Genomic DNA, 19,873 nt, shown 5'->3' with positions numbered 1-19,873 from the left:
GTCTGTTGCCTTTTACCGGAATTATTTAATAAAGAATTTTGTTATTTTTTGAAGAATTTATGCACATTTTTTTTTACCTCATAAGATATTAGCAATTACAGAAAAATACATTTATTTTATAACACCACCACTTTGGAAAACTGTAAATGTAACTAAAATTAACAAATTTGATTAGTATAAGATCATTAACACCAGAATGACCAAACAGATAGATCGGTCAATTCAATCTATCTACTTCGAAGTTCTTAGAACTACAAATCTGTTAACGGTTATTAAAATTGAGAATTAATTGTATTATTCAATCGATTTAACCTTCCTCTCTATAATTTCATAAAATAATATTCATAAGAGGTGTGCGTTGATTGCCAAAAGTCTAATGTCAAGTTAATTAAACACGAATGTTTCCTTCCATAGAAATAACAAAATATTTAATTTATGTTATAATATAGATGCATATTGAGATATTTTATAATATTGAGTCATAAATTCCACCACGTTGTTCGGTAGTTTAATTCCGTGTTTAAATGAAAACCTTCGAAATCGTTTAAGGGCATCGCGGTTTTTTTATGAAGTTCGTCATTACGGAAGTAATTGAAACTTGCAACTTTTAAAAAAGTTCAACTTTAAACTCACCTCAGCTCTAAATTAGAAGGCGAAGTTTTCTAGTTAACTCGGAAGAAACACAAATTACTCGTCTTTCGTAATTTCGGCGACGTAAAAAAGGAATTCGACCCAGAAATGAAAATACCGATTTCGTAAAATTCGACAAAGTGTACCTACATAACAAGTACATTGACCAAGATAGCTATAAACTCCGTTCTCGTTTCGTAACGATGCAACAATAACACAGCCATGGGTGAAATTTTATTCCAATATGAGATAACGAATAGCGACGACGAACAGCAATTTGTTTACGGCTAACGAACGAATTTTTCCTCCAATAACGATTCACTCGATTGGGCAGACATTTTTCATAATTTTTTACCCAAATAAGCGTTCAAATAATATTTCAGAGCAACGAAAAATACACTTTTCGAACCGAACATTGGGTTATTTGCTTTTGAATTGTTTTATAAAAATCTAATGGAAAAATTATTTTATTTTCTATGTGAAAAATATGATTTTATTTTATAGAAGAATAGTTTTTTTTATGCATGTTTCTGTACAAAGAACATATCGTTTTTGGAGATTTGAAACGGACTCGTATAGTAATTCTTGAAATGATTAAATAGAAATTATTTTTGAATAAGTGGTATTATTATATTTTTGAATATTATGTTTTTGCAATAAAGATAATTCCGAGGAAAATACTTGATAGTTAATATCAATAGAACATAAGTATTCTACATAATAATTAAGTAGTAATTATTTTCATGTAAAGATTATTGCAACTTAACTTCAATTATTAACTTCTGTTCGATTCAGATACCAGGATATTAAACTTAGATAAAAAATTAAAAAAAAAAAATGTAAAAAGTGTTGCAATAAATACTACTTTGAAATAATAAGATGCAGTGACAAATTTAAAATGAATATGATGGTTTGTAACATGTACTTCAGACAAATTTTCAATTTTCTTCATACAACATTAGTTAATTAGAATAATCTATAATATTTATTTTACATTCGTACATGTACTGTGTATTCTCTCTATAATTTTATTTATCAAAAACGAAACATAGCGATACTTTTTACAGATAATACTTTTTTCATTTCCCAGACAGTTTTTGGAAAACTCCTCTTATATAGCAGGTGTCAATTTCCACCTGATAAGCGTTTATGAAACAGGAACGCTAGAATAATCTTCATTTGGGTCAGAACAGCGTCATTTTTAATGCTTATTAAAATGCATTAATTGCATCCACATATCGTGCAAATAAATTGAAATCAATTTACTGCAAGAATTGGCGAACTCGTGAAAAGAAAAAAATGTGTAATTTGTGATTCGAAATTAAAAGAAGGCAATTACTTGGTCACGTATTTCCGTTCGAGGATCAGATGTGGAACGAGACACGAGATTCTTTCATCGCTCAACCTCAGGAATGGCTCGAGGAACGATCTCAGCCGACAAACGGAACACGGAATCGCTCGTGAACGGGGTGAACAGCGAGGAAATATTAACCATAAATTCTCGTGCTTTCGCGAAGGGAAACAAACTCGAGCTGCCTTCATGTTTCGGGCTAACAAGAATTCATGTGGAACACAGAAATTGTCGTTACTTTATCGTCGCTAGCGATGGGACCAATCTAATTATTTCCTCATCTGAACAAATTCAAATTAAAAGTGTTCAGATAAGACAATAATGTTCACATAATTGACCAACTGATTAGCACTCAACTTAACTTGACACTAAAGAAAAAAATAAATAAAATGTATATAATTTACTTGAAGATAATTTCCTGTCTTACATAAAATATAAAATTAAAAAAGCAATATTACTCCACTCAGAAATTCGAATCCAATTGAAATCCAATGTTACTTACCCCATAGTCCAGTAATTGGTAACTAATGATCCATGATACGACCAAAGGTACACTAAATGGATCCGAACTAGATGAACCAATATCAGAGTGCCATTTCCTTGAAACGAAGAACGAAAAAGCTAGGAATGCTTGCGAAACGTAGGAATTCTTTTCGCAAAGGGCACGACTTACACCTGGAAGCCTCAAGGAATATCAACTGTCAGAACCCAGAGCGTGAAAGCTTCAAATATCGCATCTCTGTCGGCGCTACACAGTGAACGCAGCCTCCGATGCAGCAGTTGAGGTTCCGCCGTGGTATCTAAACATTTCTCGATTCCATCGGTACTCTCGTTTCAGCTGGTGCGATGGGAATGGAACGTCAGGGGAATCAAAGCCGGCCTAATTGGGCGGCGTTAAAAATTAATTAAAAAGCTCGCGGGACAAATTCGGTGGAAGAGGAACGGATTCGAAGGGCCAGGCAAGGCAACCCCTTCTTTCCGCGGTGTTTCCTTTGACGGTCGCGGAATCGATAACGAGGCCATTAACGGCGGGACGAGTGTCGAACGGAACAATTTCACGCGCGGGAACGAAAGCGATAAGAGTGGTTTAATATTTATCGGAGGGGGGATAATGGATTTTATAAACCGCTTTGAAGAGCGGCGCAGGACCCGTGCGGAAAAGAAAAGGAAAAAGGTACTCGAGAGGAGAGAAAGACGAGGCTGACAGTGCCGCATTAGCCGACAAGCCAGCACGTTGGTTTTGTTTGCAAGTTTCCGAATCAATTATTTATGGACTCGTTAACGGGCACCGTTTTCTACCTAGACGAGTGATCCACTTCCTCTCGTGCCTTTTTCTTCCGTTTTTCTTTCGTTCGTTTAAAAATTTTTCTTTCGCCCCCCTCCCCTAGTTCTATTCTTTTTTCTCCATTTGCATATCTGAGCTCTGTCGCTTTGGTAACCAAACGGAAGCGGAATAAGCGTGCGAGAACTTGTTAATGCGGCACGGGAGTGGCTCGACGTCGCTGTCGGGCGAGTTTCCGTGGTCTCTATGTACAGATACCGTAATGCCTCGCTAACTGCCACCGGCTTCTGCCTCGTTAGCTGCGCGTTGTTATCCCCACCATTTGATTGTTTCTCACTCATCGATTGTACCTTTCATTGTTCACCACTTTAATAATACAAGGCTGGAGGTACAAGGAGCTGCAAAAAAATTTACGGAAGGGTAGCGATCGTTTCGGGGTGATGATGGAATGTATTAATACATAAATAAAATAAAATAAATAAATATGGTAGCATCAATTAAAATTTTTGTTCCACAATGAAATTCAATTTGTCTGGAAAGTCCATGCCGATTTTTGGTAGGTGCTACACGTCTGTTTATAGTGAAATGGTTGAAAACAAATAACATGGGTGCATCCCTTAAAAGGTGAAAAGGTCGTGGAACAAAATGGTAATTATATAATTCAATAAATATATATCAAAATTCAAATATGCCTTTGAATTTTTCTTAAAAATTGCCACGAACTTTTTGGACAACCCGATATTTCTTTGACATTAGTAGTTATGGTTTAATAAGATTGCAAATTTTGAAAGATAGGAAAATATTACATAAAGAAGTACAAAGTGAGCCGTATTGTTTATAGAAACAGGAAATTTTACTGAATTATACAGGTTAGTCCACGTAACTTGCTTACATTTTGACGTTGATGATGGCAGTCGCACGATTACTCTCATTTTGATTTATATTTTTTTCGAACTTCATTTACAAACGCACATTTTGAAAAAAATAAACGCCTAATTTGGCAATTTTTTGACGCTTTTTTCGTTAAAATTCATAACTTTTTCTTGGGTCAATAAAAAAATCTGCAAAAATTCACAAAATGGTATTTAGTAGGGTACTATAATATAAAAAAATGAGGCAAATAAAAAATGGTCAGGTCCAAAAGTGGTTCAAAGGTCTGGAATGTCCTATATGCTTTAAAGAGTGTTTAGTCCGTAAGCTTGGCTATTGCATTTCATACACATATGTACGTAGGCTTTTTACATGCTTTTTTGGCACTAACAACTCATTTAATTTAGGTTTGATTAATACTAGCTTGTATTATCTTCTGATTTTTCTTATTTGTATTTTTGACGTGAAAATATACACATAACCCTAATACAACTTATTTATTACGAAATTGTAGGAGATATAAATTTTTGATCATTTATATTTTCTTTCAGAAATGCTATATGAAAATAGGAAACGAAAACAGAAGATACAAATTTTCGTTGTTCCTTCTTTTTATAGTGAATATTTTTTTCTTTATTTTGGAAGAGAAGAAACCTTAAAATATTAAATGCGTTTATTTCAAAAAATCTTCCATGTCATTAATTATTTTAACAGTTTTATATTTTATCGTAATCATTTTATTGTTTCCATAGTTTTAATTAACGAAACCTAAATTACAAGTTTCGCGAATTAAAAACTTTTGATTAAAAAAAAAAAAAAAAATGGATACGAACGTTATTAAAATTTGGCAGAACAAATGCAATTTATGAATTTTAGTTTTATGTTCTGTAATGGTTAAATAAACTTAGCATCAGCGCAGCACATACCGCGGACAAAGCAAATTTTCTGCAATCAGGTATTACGCTCATTTTTCGTTTACTTTTTATTTCAGTGCAATATATTGATTTTATATTGTTTGCGTTATAAAACAGCTATCACTGGATTTTATACCTTATGTCTCTTTGTTCATTCAATACTTTTATATCTTTTTTTTCTGTTCTCTGTTTATTACGACGAATAAAGTCGTTAAAGAAATAAAATAAATAAATATGGTAGCGTCAATAAAAATTTTTGTTGCATAATCAAATTCATATTCCATCGTATGATTTCAATAGTTATGGTCATTTTTACTATTTGCATCTTGTTCTGTAGTGTCTACGGCATAAATCCGGTTACTCTTATTATTAATAAATTAAATTTCTGCAAACTGCAAGAAAGTATATCCTTAAAATGATTATTCTGCATAAAATTAAATTCATAAAATCGCAATTTAAGAAAATTTACATTAATGAGCCTAAATATTCATAGTATTAAGATCTGGTATCGTTCATTAGCTCATTATACTTCAACTGAAGCTAAACAAAGAAATATTTTCTGCCACTTAAATGACTTTTCTCTTTATGGTAACATTTAATTTAAGTAAAATTTAACTTTGGCTACGTAACGAATTAATTTTTTTTTTAATATTAATATCTCCTCTCAAGAAATAGTGGTCGATGAAATATTATTCGGTCAAATATTATCTCCGAAAGAAAATGATTTTTCGAGAACAAGGATAAACCCTTAGGAAAGTGAGGTAAAGTCCTGCGAGAAATAAAAGATAATAAGAAGGTAACGCGACGGTATAATGAAAAGTTATGGGAGTTCTGTGTTTCAATATCTGCGGGCTACGTACTTCGGATACGTACTTGAGGTTCCACGTACAAGGAGAATTCGAAGTACGTATAATTTGAGTTATGAGCGCCACAGGCCAACGATCAAAGTTTTCACTGTTGGAGGTTTCCCTGTAGAAGTCACGCGCAACGACGACCCGATGGGTAATATCACGATTGTGACGTTTCTTCGGGCACCTTCTATCCGGACTTTTGTCCAAAATACTGCAGCACAAGTCCTGCCTGTTAATTTTCTGCCGAGCATAAAATAAAAAAAAATATATATATATACATACATGTCGAATTGAGTAACCTCCTCCTTTTTGAAATCGGTTAAAAATCGCGTCGGACTAATCTTTATTAGAACCTTTGAGAACAATAGTGAAAGCTATTCAAAAAGTAGAAAAATATATTTATTTGAAAACAAAAATTTGAATAAGGAAGCTTAAAGTTGTAGTTTAATAAAGAACATTATTGATTCAACGCAAATATTATTTATTGTAGCTTTCTGAGTTTTATAGCTTTCGGATTTCTGTCTCTTTCGGATTTATAATCATTTCAATTATAATCAAAAATTTTAATTTACTAGTTTGGGTGGATAACAAAGTATGATGAATATTTTTTCGAAATAAAAATCATATTAGATGCAAAAGTCCTTTTTATAGAAATTTAATATTACAATGATCTTCTTTTTAAATACTAAACCTGTTGGGTAAAATTACGTAGTATAGAATGAAAGAAATTATTCGAAATAAAATAAAATATTGTATATTGTTTGAAATCCAAAGTTTTTGGATTTCGTTATACTAATTCGTTATACTAATATATAGTAGCATATTTTATATACAGTCATCCAAGCAAAAATCAGTAAACAAACAAATAAAGTTTAATGTCTAATCGCTTGTTCTATGCATCAAATAATTTCTTTAAGTATATTTCAATATTCAATTAATCATAATCTGGTTTATTTCGTACTCTATATAATTCTTTTAAAATTGCTTGAAATTGAAAAGGAATTTCACTGAAATTTTCACTTTAAAAAACGAACTATTTCAGTTTAACATCAGATTTATTTAAAAAAGTATTCACCATACACTTCTATATAACCTAATTCACGGTTTACAAATGTTCAATTTGAAAGGAACTCTTGTGATTTAATCTGATGAGACTACTTTTAAATTTTGCTCAAAGTACGTATAGTTAAATGCACGTATACTTATTAAATGAGCTGATACAATCCTAATTATACCAAATCCAAAAATTGGTAATTTTCTACTGTCATCGTTCCACAACTATAAACAGTCAATTAATACTTTAATTAATATCAATTAGTTTTATTTCAATCGTATAATGAATGCAAAGGCGACAGTAATTTATCAAAACAAATAAAGCATAAAAATCGTTGAATAACATTACACCCGCATAATTACCTGTGATTGAAGCAAAACTTAATTAATTACTGAGAATACATACATATACATACATATACATACATATATTCCACACATGTAACTGCTCGCCGGTAATCGATACTAATATCGCGTAGCCGCGGGCCATAATTATCGACGGATCATCTCAGCGCAGCTGACGATAATTAATTATTTCTGTTGTTTCGATTGCTAGATCGGTATCGCATAATCGACTATGACACGTGGTTTCTTTCTCTGAACACGATTCGCCACGGCTGGCTAACGTGGCGTGCCGCGGAATGCTTGTGCCATGTAATACATGCGCGGCAACGTAATTACATGCAATTTACATCAGATTTTAATTTGATACAAGCCAGCGCCGAGGAACGCGTTGAAAGTGCGATTCTAATCAGCCCAAGGCGACAGCATCGATAACCCCGACCTGATATTTCGCGACGTAATTGCCACGCGGGAAAAGCCCTATGAAAATCTAAAAATCACTGCGAATGCGATCTCGGTTAACGGACGACTTTCTGCATGACTGGTAATGCGTCGTTAATTGAGTTAAAATTAAGATCAGGCACGTGCAATTGCTTCACTTAAGAGAAACGACATTTTTCCAGTTAGGAAAATGCTAGTTGCGATTTCTCCCGACGATACGGGATGGTTAATATAGAGATTTCGTGAACATGTTGAGGGTGCATATTTCAAAAAATACCTCGGACTATTTTCATTAAAGAATATGACAATATTTATAGAAAGATACAATATTTCTGTATTTATTTATTTTATATAGAATATATTAGGTTGTCTCGAAAGTTTCTTTTGCGTGTTGCAATCAATTATTTTGCGTGGCAGTGTTTATATAAATAGACAATGTCATTTCATTGATACCGATGTTGTAACAGTAATGGAACAAAATGAATCGTACACAATTCAGTAATGTAACATAAAACATAAAATATTGTGTATATATTAATTATTAATAAAGCGAAAGAAACTTTTGGGACTGCCTAATACATATACCTATAATTCTATAATTAATATTACAAAGAGGTAAAGTTTGTTTGTTTGTTTCTTTATATGTAGAGGGTAATCTTCGGAATTACTCAACCGATTTGAAAATTATTTTCAGTAATAGAAAGCTAGACTGTTCCTGAGTAACACAGGCTATGTTTTATTTTGATAAAAAACGTTGCTTGACTACTTTATCGGCGTATGCTGACTAAATGGTTGAATATACGTGAGAATAATACAAAAATATGTAATACAAAAATATTGGTTATCAATAGATCTAAAAATACCCCATATATCTAGCTTTTATATTTAAACCACAATAACGTTTTTTATATTAAAAATGAATTGAAAACTATAAGGCGAACTTTAAGGGTGCTTATTCGGTAAATTTATATACTATTTCTATGGATTACTTACATATGCGCATTACTGCTTATCACTACGATAAGTGATACGTTCATACATTAAAAATAAACAAAAATTATTTGTTCATTATCGGTGAAAGCAGCAATAATTACTGCTGCAAAAATAATCGGTATTTGTTCAAAATGACATAATTGCAGCGGAAATAAATACGTACACATGAAAGGGAGAATATACTTGAAAGTGTAAAAACGTAATTACACAAGATGGAATTTTTGTTTATGAATTATAGTTGAGAAATATATAAAACTTTGTTGCAAGTGTACGAACATTATATACATTATACGCGTGGTGTTCCATTGATAAGCTCCATAGCACAACAAAATACATACTACATAAATTAAAAAACCAATTTTTATATCGAAATTTTGAAAATAGTCGTCTAATTCTAGCTCTTCAACGCCATGTGTTTTAAATTTTGATTTCAGTTGATTTTCGAATTTTTTTCAAAATATGCACATACTTATATTTGTTAACAATCAAGACATTCTCGGTCTCATTGACTCTGATACACTCACTTTCTTTCCAAATTACATTATACCATCATAGGACGAAATAATAAATCCTACACTTGCAAACACTTTCATGAGTGTAACTCTATCAATTCTACTTAGATTTTAAAAAAATTCTCGAATTCATTTCAATATTCGTTATTCTTGCTGTCATCTTCTTATACTCAATAGTAATATTACGTTTGTCTTACATCCTAGATTTAAATCTAAACTTAAATTGCGAAAAAATGAATTCATTGAACCTCGCCCTTTCACACTTTATTTCCCTGCTACTGTATATCACATTTTCCTAGTACTTAAGTTTGTATATACGTCATCCTCATAAATAAATATAATTTTAACGATCAATTGAACCGCCATATCTGATGATACTTTATTCTCAAAACCGTAAAAATTAGGATCGATATATACAACCGCTATCGTCACCGGCAGGTTGCTCGGTACTTCCGTTTGTTTGCCCAGCCCGTTTTTTCTGTCACGTGGTCGGGTTGTTTGATCGATTTAATCCCGGAGATCGGTCGGCACCTGGGTTAGTTTTAACGATCTACCGTAAAGGATAATCTAAATTTATAGAACGGACGGCAATGGTCGTCCACTTTCCAACTGCAATCTGCTTGTGGATCAGAATTCACTCCATTCGTTTGAGTTTCCAGAAACTGCCATGAATAGAGGCGCGCGGCTCCGACTGAAATATTAATAACATCGCCAGGAACATACTGGCAATCATAATGCAACTTGAATGTTTTCATCAATGAACCTTTCGTTTGGAAACGTTCAAACATTTTTCCGAGCCCGTGTATGCAGTTGTTCGCAATCGATGCAGTAGGATCAATTGGTTTACCAACCGTTAGCGAAGCTTATCGATTCCGAAGAATTGAGAAAAGGTCTGGTAGAGATTGCGAGGTCATAACATCGCTGCAAAGAAGCCACAACGCAAGTGGCAATGGGAATGGTTGGTAGCTATTAAACGAGACTGAATCGTTTGATGGGTGGCCAGTCAAGACTGTCTACTATAAGATGTCTTTGGCGGTAGCCGAGTTTATTGGTTTGAGTAACAAGTTCGTTTCATGTTTTATAACATCTCCGTTGGACGAAATAACAGCTTAGAGTGTAAAAATCCGCATGTACTTTATTACAGGACATTTACATACTGTTGCGGTTGAATATGCATAAGACTCTAGTTCCAGAGATATAATGTACCATTTTTTATTATCCTTAAGCAATTATAGCCTGAGATCCTAGGATAACCAACGACTATGCGTACGTTAGAGACAGCAGTTATGATTTCTTGCACATCTCCATAGAAAACGACGCTACTACAGAAAAACATAACAATCATCTACAACTATATACCACTTTTATGTAGGAACGTATTCCTAAGCAACAGCAACATTAAGGGGTCTCTTTACTATAGTACCTTAAAAACTAGATAATATTTGAGAATTTTTAGAAAGAAAATTATGAAGTATGTCAATTCCAAACTACATATGTTTGGCTATTAAGGTCTACCGGAAAATTCTGTCGGTTCCGGTTGCAACAAGTTTTAACAAGTATGCGCGTATTTGCTAAAAATGATATAGAAATTGCAATCGCGCTGACGAGATGTCATAAATAGACTGCGGATCTTTATGCAAAATAAAATCTTCGCGACAGTGTCTACACAAATTGAACCTAAATAGGAATTTATTTTATTCTGCAAATATTATAACATGAACTTTACTTTCAATCTTCTTTATATTCTTGCATATTGTTTGCATTTTGTAGTTTCTTGCACATTCAAATTTCCCATAAATGCATAAACATCCACAGTCTAGTCATAAATAACGATAAAAATTATATTATTCGATCAAATTTATTCAAGGCATGAAAAATGTATTATTTTGTTTTATTCTGAAAATGGACAGAACTTTAGACTTAATACATATTTAAAATATATTCTCAAATTTTTGAAGTAAAAATATTTGTTATATTCAGTTATGTAGACCTAACTAGAACCCTTTAAAATAAACACGAATTCCATAAATATAAAATTCTAGAATTAGTTCAAAGAGCTACCCAAAGAACATCCGTAGAAAATCAGGTGCTTTAATTTCGATAATCACTTTAGGAACCATTGGTTTTCCCTTTTCTCCGGTACATAAATATGAATATCAATAAATTCACATCATGCGGATTTGTGAATATGTATACGAATACATTTTTATTCATAAATAGCGCGTTCTTCACATTTTTAGTTACAATTAACTCTTCATTAAATAACGTTAATCACTTCCTTACATTGTTTACTATCATACACAAAATCGTTTTCAATTCACCCAAATGGGTAATTACAAAAATTATGTAATTTATACAAACAAAAGAATCATTGTTGTTATTATCATAAAAAACATTATAGTTGTGTTAATAAACACGTATATAAAACTCTGGAATATGTATAAGCACCTTGGATAATGAATTAATGGCACACTTTTATTAAGCGAATTGTAAACCTCTCTTAAGTTGACAGGACCAAATTACTGTTTTTGGTACGAATTAGTACAAAATAAGTACTAAAAAATATTCCATTAAGTCGGATATGATTCTGCTGATTTGATGGACGTAGACTTCCAGCTTAAGAGAGGTTTACAATTCGCTTTGTCGACCAGTAGCCACCATATATCACGTGTTGTCATGTTTCTCAGGATACCGACAAGCTTGATGGCAAACTTAGGCGATGGGGAAATTGAAGAATATAAACTTACTTAATTTTTGTATTTACTTTTGTCCAAGTCCGCGAAATTAATTCTTTTCTTCCTGTACCATATTTTTTATTTGGTATTCTTACAACCAAAAGATGTTAATGAAAGTATGTCATTATAAGTAAAAATGTGAATAACGAGTTATTCATAAATTTATTCATATTCATATTTATGATACGTCCATCTTTGCCTTCTCGACAAGGAATCGAGGAATCGAGGAATCGTCCGTCCAGCGATGCATTAAGGTCGATTAAGACTATACGACACGGATTGTCACGTTCCGGCAACGACACGGACCGGCACCGACACGACAAAACATTAAAACACGCGTTTTAATGGAACTATTCACACTATTCCCGTTGACGGAACGTTCAGTGTCGGTCTCTGTTAAGTGTGAATAGTTCCATTACAACGCGTGTTTTAATGTTTTGTCGTGTCGGTGCCGGTCCGTGTCGTATAGTCTGAATCGATCTTTATTCGTATGAGACCGTTTCTGAAACATTGTCTAGCAACGTTGTCCATTCAAACTGTAGAATTCCATAAGCTACGACAATTTTCCACAGTACCCATCGATTGGTCCTTTATCCCAGGAGTTAAAAATCCCGAAAAATGTATCATCGTCCTTGTCGGAGGTTACAAAGCTGCAGTATCGGTGAAAAGAGGCAGCGACGCCATTAAATGAGACCGAATCGTTTGATCAGTGGCCAGCCAGGAAACAGGCCAGAATCGGGCAGAACGAGGCGCGTAGGCAGACACGAATAACGGAGTTCCTATTTATCGTCCAGAGGGGTGGTCGACTCGGTGCGCAGCTAGGTGGTGCGGAACATCGTAATCGGTCGGGGTGCGATTCTACCGTGCCAACAAACTCGTCCATGACGACTACGGCCGTGTGGGATCGCTCCGTGCCGCGAGTGATCCAGCGGAAGGGTGACTGGTCGAGTGGCGCGGAAAAAAGGCAGAGGGCAAGAAGCGGAAGCGAGGCGTAGAGAGGTTTCGGAGACGACGCCGACGTGCGTGTGTATGGCGCGTTTACGCCGTCGAGCAGGTGTAAAGAAAAAGGCGGAGAGGATGAATGGACAGTGGGGAGCGAAGACCGGGGTGAAAAGGGGGCCAAAGGCGAGTATGAGTGGCGAGAAGAGCGAGAGAAAGGGAAAGAAACGACGCGAGGAATAAAGAGAGGCGGAAAGGACGAGGGGGAGGAAAAAAAGAAATAGGTCACATTAAAGGTTCATTAGGGCACGGCGGCTGGTATCTGACCCAAATTCATATTTTCCATAGTGACGGCTGTGGGACGTAGAGGGGAGAGGCAGGCAGGTAGGAGGTAGGCAGACAGTTAGGCAAGCAGGCAGGCTGGCTGGCTGACAAGCAGGTCGGGGGGTGGGTGGGTCGGTTTGCCTGAACACGCGGGGGTGGGTGGCGTACTCGAAGGGATGGCGCGAGGGAGAGGGATTAGAAATGTGTGCATTTGTATGTGTGCATGCGTGAAACGGGTGTGTGCGCGCGTGGAATGGGTGGGTATTCGGGGGATAGGACAGGGTTGGTGCGTTCCGTCCGAAGGGTCGTGGTACGCTGGCGCAAGCGTGCGGGGCGCCGGCGCCTCTCCCACCCTTGCTCGTTCCCTACCCTCTAAGCACAGCTCATGTACGGACGGGGAAGCGTCGCGACGCCTGCCGTCGGCTGCACAGTGCGGGCCCGGACGCCCACCAAGTAGTACGTTCACGTTCTGGTCGGACCGTCTGACCGCAGCAGTACTGCGCTCTCCATCGCTCTCGTCGTACCCCGATTTCTCTTCCCCTCTCCCCTTTTGTGAACCCCACACCCACGCGCCGGCTCCGTCGCACCTACCCTCTCCTATTCTCTCTCTCCCTTCCGCATACCTATACACACACATATATCTACACATACGCGCGCGTCTATATCTCTCGGTGCGCTGCAGCAGAGTGCAGCTGCAGAGGGACGTAGCTGCGTGAACTGTCCGCGATGGACTCGCTAAAGGAGCGGGCGACCCGAGTCCTAGTAGTCACGGCGTAGCGCGTGGCCAGACACGTCAGGAGGTGAAACCAGTCGCGTACCGTATTCTCGTCGTGGAAAATGGAACAGAGCCACCCACGGCTGCCAGACAGTGCGCTCGAACGTGGCAGAACAGACGCTACCGTTGAAACCGAAGATTCTCGGGTGAGAGATATGTGGATCATCAACGCGGTTACGAGAACTTCTCGCGTCGGTCGTTGATCGTCCGGGTGGTTGTCAATAGAAATGGACGATACGGCTGCGTGAGCCCTCGAAGATAAAAGGGGGCGAAAAAACGGCTAGTTGGCGTAATTCCGGGGCGCAAACGGTGTCTCGATTCCATGGGGTGGGTTTCAAAGGCGGCTTAAAGGGGCACGATCGTTCCGAAATCGAGGCTGCTCTCGACTCGCGTTAATTTTTTCAGAAACGCGGTTACGTCGGCTCGGGAACGATACTGGATTGACAGGCAGTGCGAAGGGTTTGTGGCTACTCGAGGATGAGTATCGGCCTCGGCCATTGTCGTTGCAACAATAGCGGCGTGTTCAAGAAGCGTTAGCCTACCCTCGAGGGCGTAGCGGCTTTAAAAGATCTGAAACGCTCGTGTGCACGGTTCGTGTGCCAGTATTGCGATCGCTGCGGGTCGCCATCGTATCCGGGCTTAAATATTAACGCAACTTTGCGAATTTCACGCGACTCGTGCCGTGCCAGACGTGGAGAATGGAAATTGTAAGTGGAATCTCCTCCCGCACGGTGAAACACGATTCCGCTTTATCGATAGTTTTCGAATCGTTTTCGAATAATTTCACGCAAGTTGGGACGCGTTGCGATTCCCGGGAGACCAAGTGGTTAACATCCGGCTCGAATTTACTGTCCGTTTAAAGAAAAACAGCGATTAAAGGGCGTTTAAAACTCCATCTCTCGTTAAAATTCCACGGCTCTACGGTAATTCTGTCGTCAGAAGTTGTCCATAATCTGGAACCTCTAAAGAGCCCGTTTATCCCGCGGCTCTGAAGACTCGTGAAAAATATTCCTGCGAAAATTCTCATCGAATTACTTTCGCCAGGAGGAACTCTCGTTTCGGTCGGAAAATGCTTTCTGCTTCGGTAACATCCGCTATCCATGAACATTTCTCGTCTCCATTCCGTACCATTTTTCTGAAACGAGAGCCCAGCGTTTTTACGTGGCGTTCGGGATGTGTCGGGTAAAATTTTCTCATATTTCCATGTTTCACCGTCGTGGTAGGTTGTTCTCTCACGGAAGGTTGTTTCTGCGTGTCAAATACTCTTTCTCCTCACAGTTCTTAACGATTGGAACGAACATGGAAATTACTTCCATCGCGTGAGACGCGTTCGTAAAGCAGAACCTACGGTGCTTAGTAGTACCGTGAAAAAGCATTTCTTTCTCCGATAACTGGCTCGCGAACCTTCTCAACGATAAATAGAATTGTACATCCAGTCGATCGACCAGGTTGTATCCTTCACGGTTGTATCCTTGGATTGCGAGTGAATTCTTGATCCATTGCTGAAGCGTTTCGCTAGGAATCTAATTTTGACCATAACGTAGCAGCAAGACTTTTCTCGTTAAAGGAAAAAATAAGCAAGTCCGGAGAAGCTAACGAAACTTTGGATTTTCCAACACCAGGAGCGATCCTCCATCTTCGAGTTTCGTCTCTAACTTCGAATTTTTCGGCAGCTTCTCGTTCTATCGACTCGCCCTGCTCGACAGGACTGGAATTGGCACAATTTCATGCACCGAAATAGTGCGACGAAATTATTGATCGGAGTCCTCGCTGTCTCTCGACAGTCCTTGGGATTCAAAAGTAAGATTGTTCGTCGGTGTAGCAGTTTAAGATATTTGAGGTATGGCCTGGTTTTTCAAGGTTGATACTTCCGGGTGTAAACCGTGTCTTTTGGGTAAAATACTCCGACGATATCCGTGTGACGTTTAAACCCTGAAGAAGCTAGCTGCAAGAAAGCTTTTTTCACGAATCTGTATGTTCAAAGTCGAAGATGACTATCGTGGGAATTAGCACAGTTTCAAGTGGACGTCTAATTTTAAATCTGTCGTTTCCATCCACGACAACTTTATTCCCTCGTAGCCCACTTCTGGGACAATTCGCGTAGACTTAGTCATACCTCGTTGGTGCGTGAAAATGAAAGAACGCTGGACAATAGCGGAACGCGACAGAAACGGATTGACAATTTTATAGTCGATTAGCCGACATTCTTTGGCCAGGCTACGGTCGAGCGGGAAAATCGAAGCAGATAAAAGTGAAACGGACTGAATGGACGCGAAAATACTGGACTCGATATTGAACTTGTCGTCCATTTGCCTGGGCCGGATGGAATATTGCGGAAAACTTTTCAGATCGAGCGCATCGCTCTTTCCCATCCCCTCGATCCTGCCGCTTCGGCCATACGTTCTCTGTCGATATTTACGATATTGCGTTCCCGTCGTCCCAACGAGTCCTTTATCCGAAAACGGACCGCGAGCTTGCCCGATATTCAACGAAAAGATCCCGTGGAAATTTTTATTTAAATTCCCGACGGGCTTTTTGTTCGCCGAAAACTCGTCTAATTATTCTTAAATTTTCCTTGGTGTTTAACGGGGCTCCTCTTCCATCTAATTACCGTCTTGCGGGAGAAACTCGCGATTGGAAATTGAAGACTCAAAGGACTACGACTTGATGAGTGTTTTATTGGGGCCATCTTGAAACGCGATTGTGCAAGGAAAAAGAGTAGGCAGGTTAGAGGGATCAAATAATCCTTTCGAGCGATTCGAGAGAATCCAGAAGTACGTTGCGAAGCTGTAGGGATCACCATTAGACAGAATTCAAATATGTCCCTATTCCAAAATTATAGAAAGGGTTGTTTCACCATCGGGCGGATATAATATCGGATCGCCCTTGCCAAGTATATTGTTATATTTTATGTTTGGCATAACGAGAACTTTAAGGATTAATGAAAAACTTTAATAAATAACAGGGTGTGTGGAATATTGTTTGACATCTGGTTTGCGCGTTGAACTGTAACTTCTGTCAAAATGAGTGTTAAATTGAACAACTTGTGATCGCCATTTTCTATGTGTCAAAGGGATAGTAATGGTTGAGAGAAAAAGACAAGTTTTTACATTTTGGTCGTATTCGTTATCGACTAAGGTATTCTGTGTCAGAACATCACGTATGGACATAAAAACGGAAAAGTTTTTTGAAACATGAATTAGATGTCACATCTATAGATCGTTGTAGCGCGTCAAAATTTTAAGACATTGTCCTTGGACAAAGCTGAGGTACCAATTTACAAGCGAAAAGACAGATTTCTCTCATATCTCGAACATTACTCGGAAACAGTCTCTCTTACACTTCAGAGTAGAATTAGGGTATCTTCAAGCACAGTGGAAATCAAATGTTTGGATCAGAATTTTGAGAAAAAGTTACTTCATTGTTTGTTGGAATTCTGTATCGCATAGTCTAACGATTCATAGCACGGCTAGCCCAAAACCAACAGTTCACGAGAGAGGAAACGCGAATTTCTCTCATATTTCGAACATCGATCGAAGGTAATCTTCGTAGCTCCAGCATATTGAAAACCTAGAGAGGTTGCCACTTGATAAAGTTCAGATGTGCCGATCGAAATATTCGGAAAAGGTTGTTTCGCTATTGTTCAGGATTTAGTATCGCATAAACTAATGTCTACTGGGAAAACCTATCCCTGGATAAAGTTGAGATATACCAATCAGAATTTTTGAAGAAGAATGTTTCACTTTTGTTCAGAATTTCGTATCACACTCGTGTTGGATAGGAAAGACGGCTCTTGGAAATAGTTTTGAAAAAGGTTGTTTCACTATTCGAGATTTCGTATCACAGTTTAACGACGAGTGATGAGTACTACTGGTGAGAACGGGATACATGGTCGAAGACGCGGATCCCTCCCGCGTTTCGAACATCACTAAGAGATAATCTTCGTAGAAGTATCGACACTGAACACCCTGTACTCGGCGGTAGACGAACTAACCGTGCGAGAGGAGTCGCTCCGGATATAGGCCGACCGATGGATATTCCCTTTAACTCGTTCCCTCTCCCGTACCGTTTCCATCTCGTTCGTTCTCATCTCGTCTCGCGGACACGTCGTCGTCGTCGTCGCGTGCGACGAAAATATCGTCGAACGAACGAAGGAACGTACGCAGAGTGCCGCGGAACCGTCCAACGGAACTGGGAACTTGGCGGATCGTCCGTGACTCGTGTTTTCGAGCGAAGTCGTCGCGTCTCATCTCCGACGGAGCGATACAAGCGTCGAGTAGGAGCGAGGAAACGGTAGATCAAGGTAGACAGCCAATGCTCTCCCGATCGTTTCGCAAGCATCTCCAGGGAGAGCGGAGACGGATGGCGTCCCGAGGAAGCAGAAAACGGGATAGTGGCGCGGTGTTTTCCGGCGTTGCATAATTTTCCTAAAAATACGCGAAAACGGTCGGCCCCGCGAGAGTCGGAAATATTCGCGAGCCGAACGAAACGCGATGAACGGGACCGCGGAAAGTAAATTCCGGCGTACAGAGCGGGACAGTGAAGTGTCGGCGGCTCGAGAGGACACGAATCGACCGCGGGATCGTCTACTGTGCGAGTGATCGAAACCAGAGCGGAGCGCCAGTGATCAAGATCGTTCGGGAGGATTCGTACGGTGCCAGAATTCGTTCAGTGAGTGTACTCTGTCTCGAGTGGATGCAGCTCGACCGGCCGAGCCAAGGTATGCCCCGCAGAGAATGCTATTAATCCTTCACGATGTTCCAGAGGACATTCCTCTCTCGACGAGGGGATATCGCGTTACAATGTTCGACGTTCGTCGACGGATACCGCTCCATCCGCTTCCGATTCGGTCCCGTCGAATCCTCGACAAGATTCCCCGAATCGCGACCATATTCTCCCGCGTAGAACCATAATCGTACCGACTCTTGACGAGAGAATGTTCGCGGACCGAGCGAGCAAGCCAGCCGTGGACACCGCGCGATCGCCCATGGGATATATTTAAACAGCCGTGTCTCGTGTTACTCACGCATCGCGCCGAGCCGAGAATAGTTATTCGCGGGCACGTCATCTTGAGACACTTTTCAACGCGATACCGCGAGCAGTCGTGTTCATTGAAAAATCGAATTCCAGCAGGAGCGATTGACACGCCGATGACCCACTTCCGGAAATGTGAGATCATTTAACAGGATGAATACCGATTTTTGTAAGGACTTTTTCATCTGTCCTTTGGGCGTTCTTGGTCAACTTTGATATTTGCTTAAATTATTATGTGGAGACTAGAAACATTCGATAGCATAAATTGATAGCATTAATACCAAAAGGCGTACACACTCAGGATTGATTTTTCCCTTTCTAGTAAAAAATTACTAGCTTTTTTAGAGAGGACACAAAATGATGAAATTAGACAAATAGACCGCAGTCATTATGTCTAGACGCAGTCTGCTTATGATGATAGGCTGATAATCGTGTAAACGAGGCGCGGTTCGACTAAAATGTTGCTTTTAACTTGACCTCGATATTGGAACGACTGAGATCCCACAATCGACTTTGGTTATTTTCGGCGAGTTTCTTCGTTGAGGAGGAATTCTGACACTTTTAACTACCTCGATCAGTACATTTGAGAACAAGTCGATGGAAAAAGAATGAATAGTACTGATTAGGATGACGGAATTGCACAAATATTTTATTTTTATATCGATCGAAAGAGTATACTGCGAGGCTCGCAGAAATATAATTTAAAAATGCTATCGACGACTGGTTTAGAAGCTAGTATTATTATTATAAACAACACGTACGATGCTGGCGATTAAATAAACGACGCAGGCGAGTTCATGGAAATTCTTTAATGGGAATTTAACGCT

At 38.5% G+C, this 19,873-nt stretch overlaps 1 long non-coding RNA gene across 2 annotated transcripts; it reads right to left on the bottom strand.

Annotated features, from left to right (window-relative positions):
• Positions 1 to 1,073: 1,073 nt before the first annotated feature.
• Positions 1,074 to 19,008, bottom strand: LOC128895390 (uncharacterized). 2 transcript variants are annotated; one of them, XR_008461771.1, is made up of 4 exons: positions 17,725 to 19,008; positions 5,921 to 6,138; positions 1,970 to 3,661; positions 1,074 to 1,793 (listed from the first exon to the last, which is right to left on the bottom strand). It is a non-coding gene; the product is annotated as an uncharacterized LOC128895390 (long non-coding RNA). The 2 variants fall into 2 exon arrangements; XR_008461770.1 differs by lacking the exon at positions 17,725 to 19,008 and having other exon boundaries at positions 5,921 to 6,206.
• Positions 19,009 to 19,873: the final 865 nt, after the last annotated feature.

The sequence above is a fragment of the Hylaeus anthracinus genome, unplaced genomic scaffold, assembly GCF_026225885.1.
Source record: "Hylaeus anthracinus isolate JK02 unplaced genomic scaffold, UHH_iyHylAnth1.0_haploid 5, whole genome shotgun sequence".
Lineage (NCBI taxonomy): Eukaryota > Metazoa > Arthropoda > Insecta > Hymenoptera > Colletidae > Hylaeus > Hylaeus anthracinus.
This window is presented reverse-complemented; position numbering and strand designations above follow the sequence as displayed.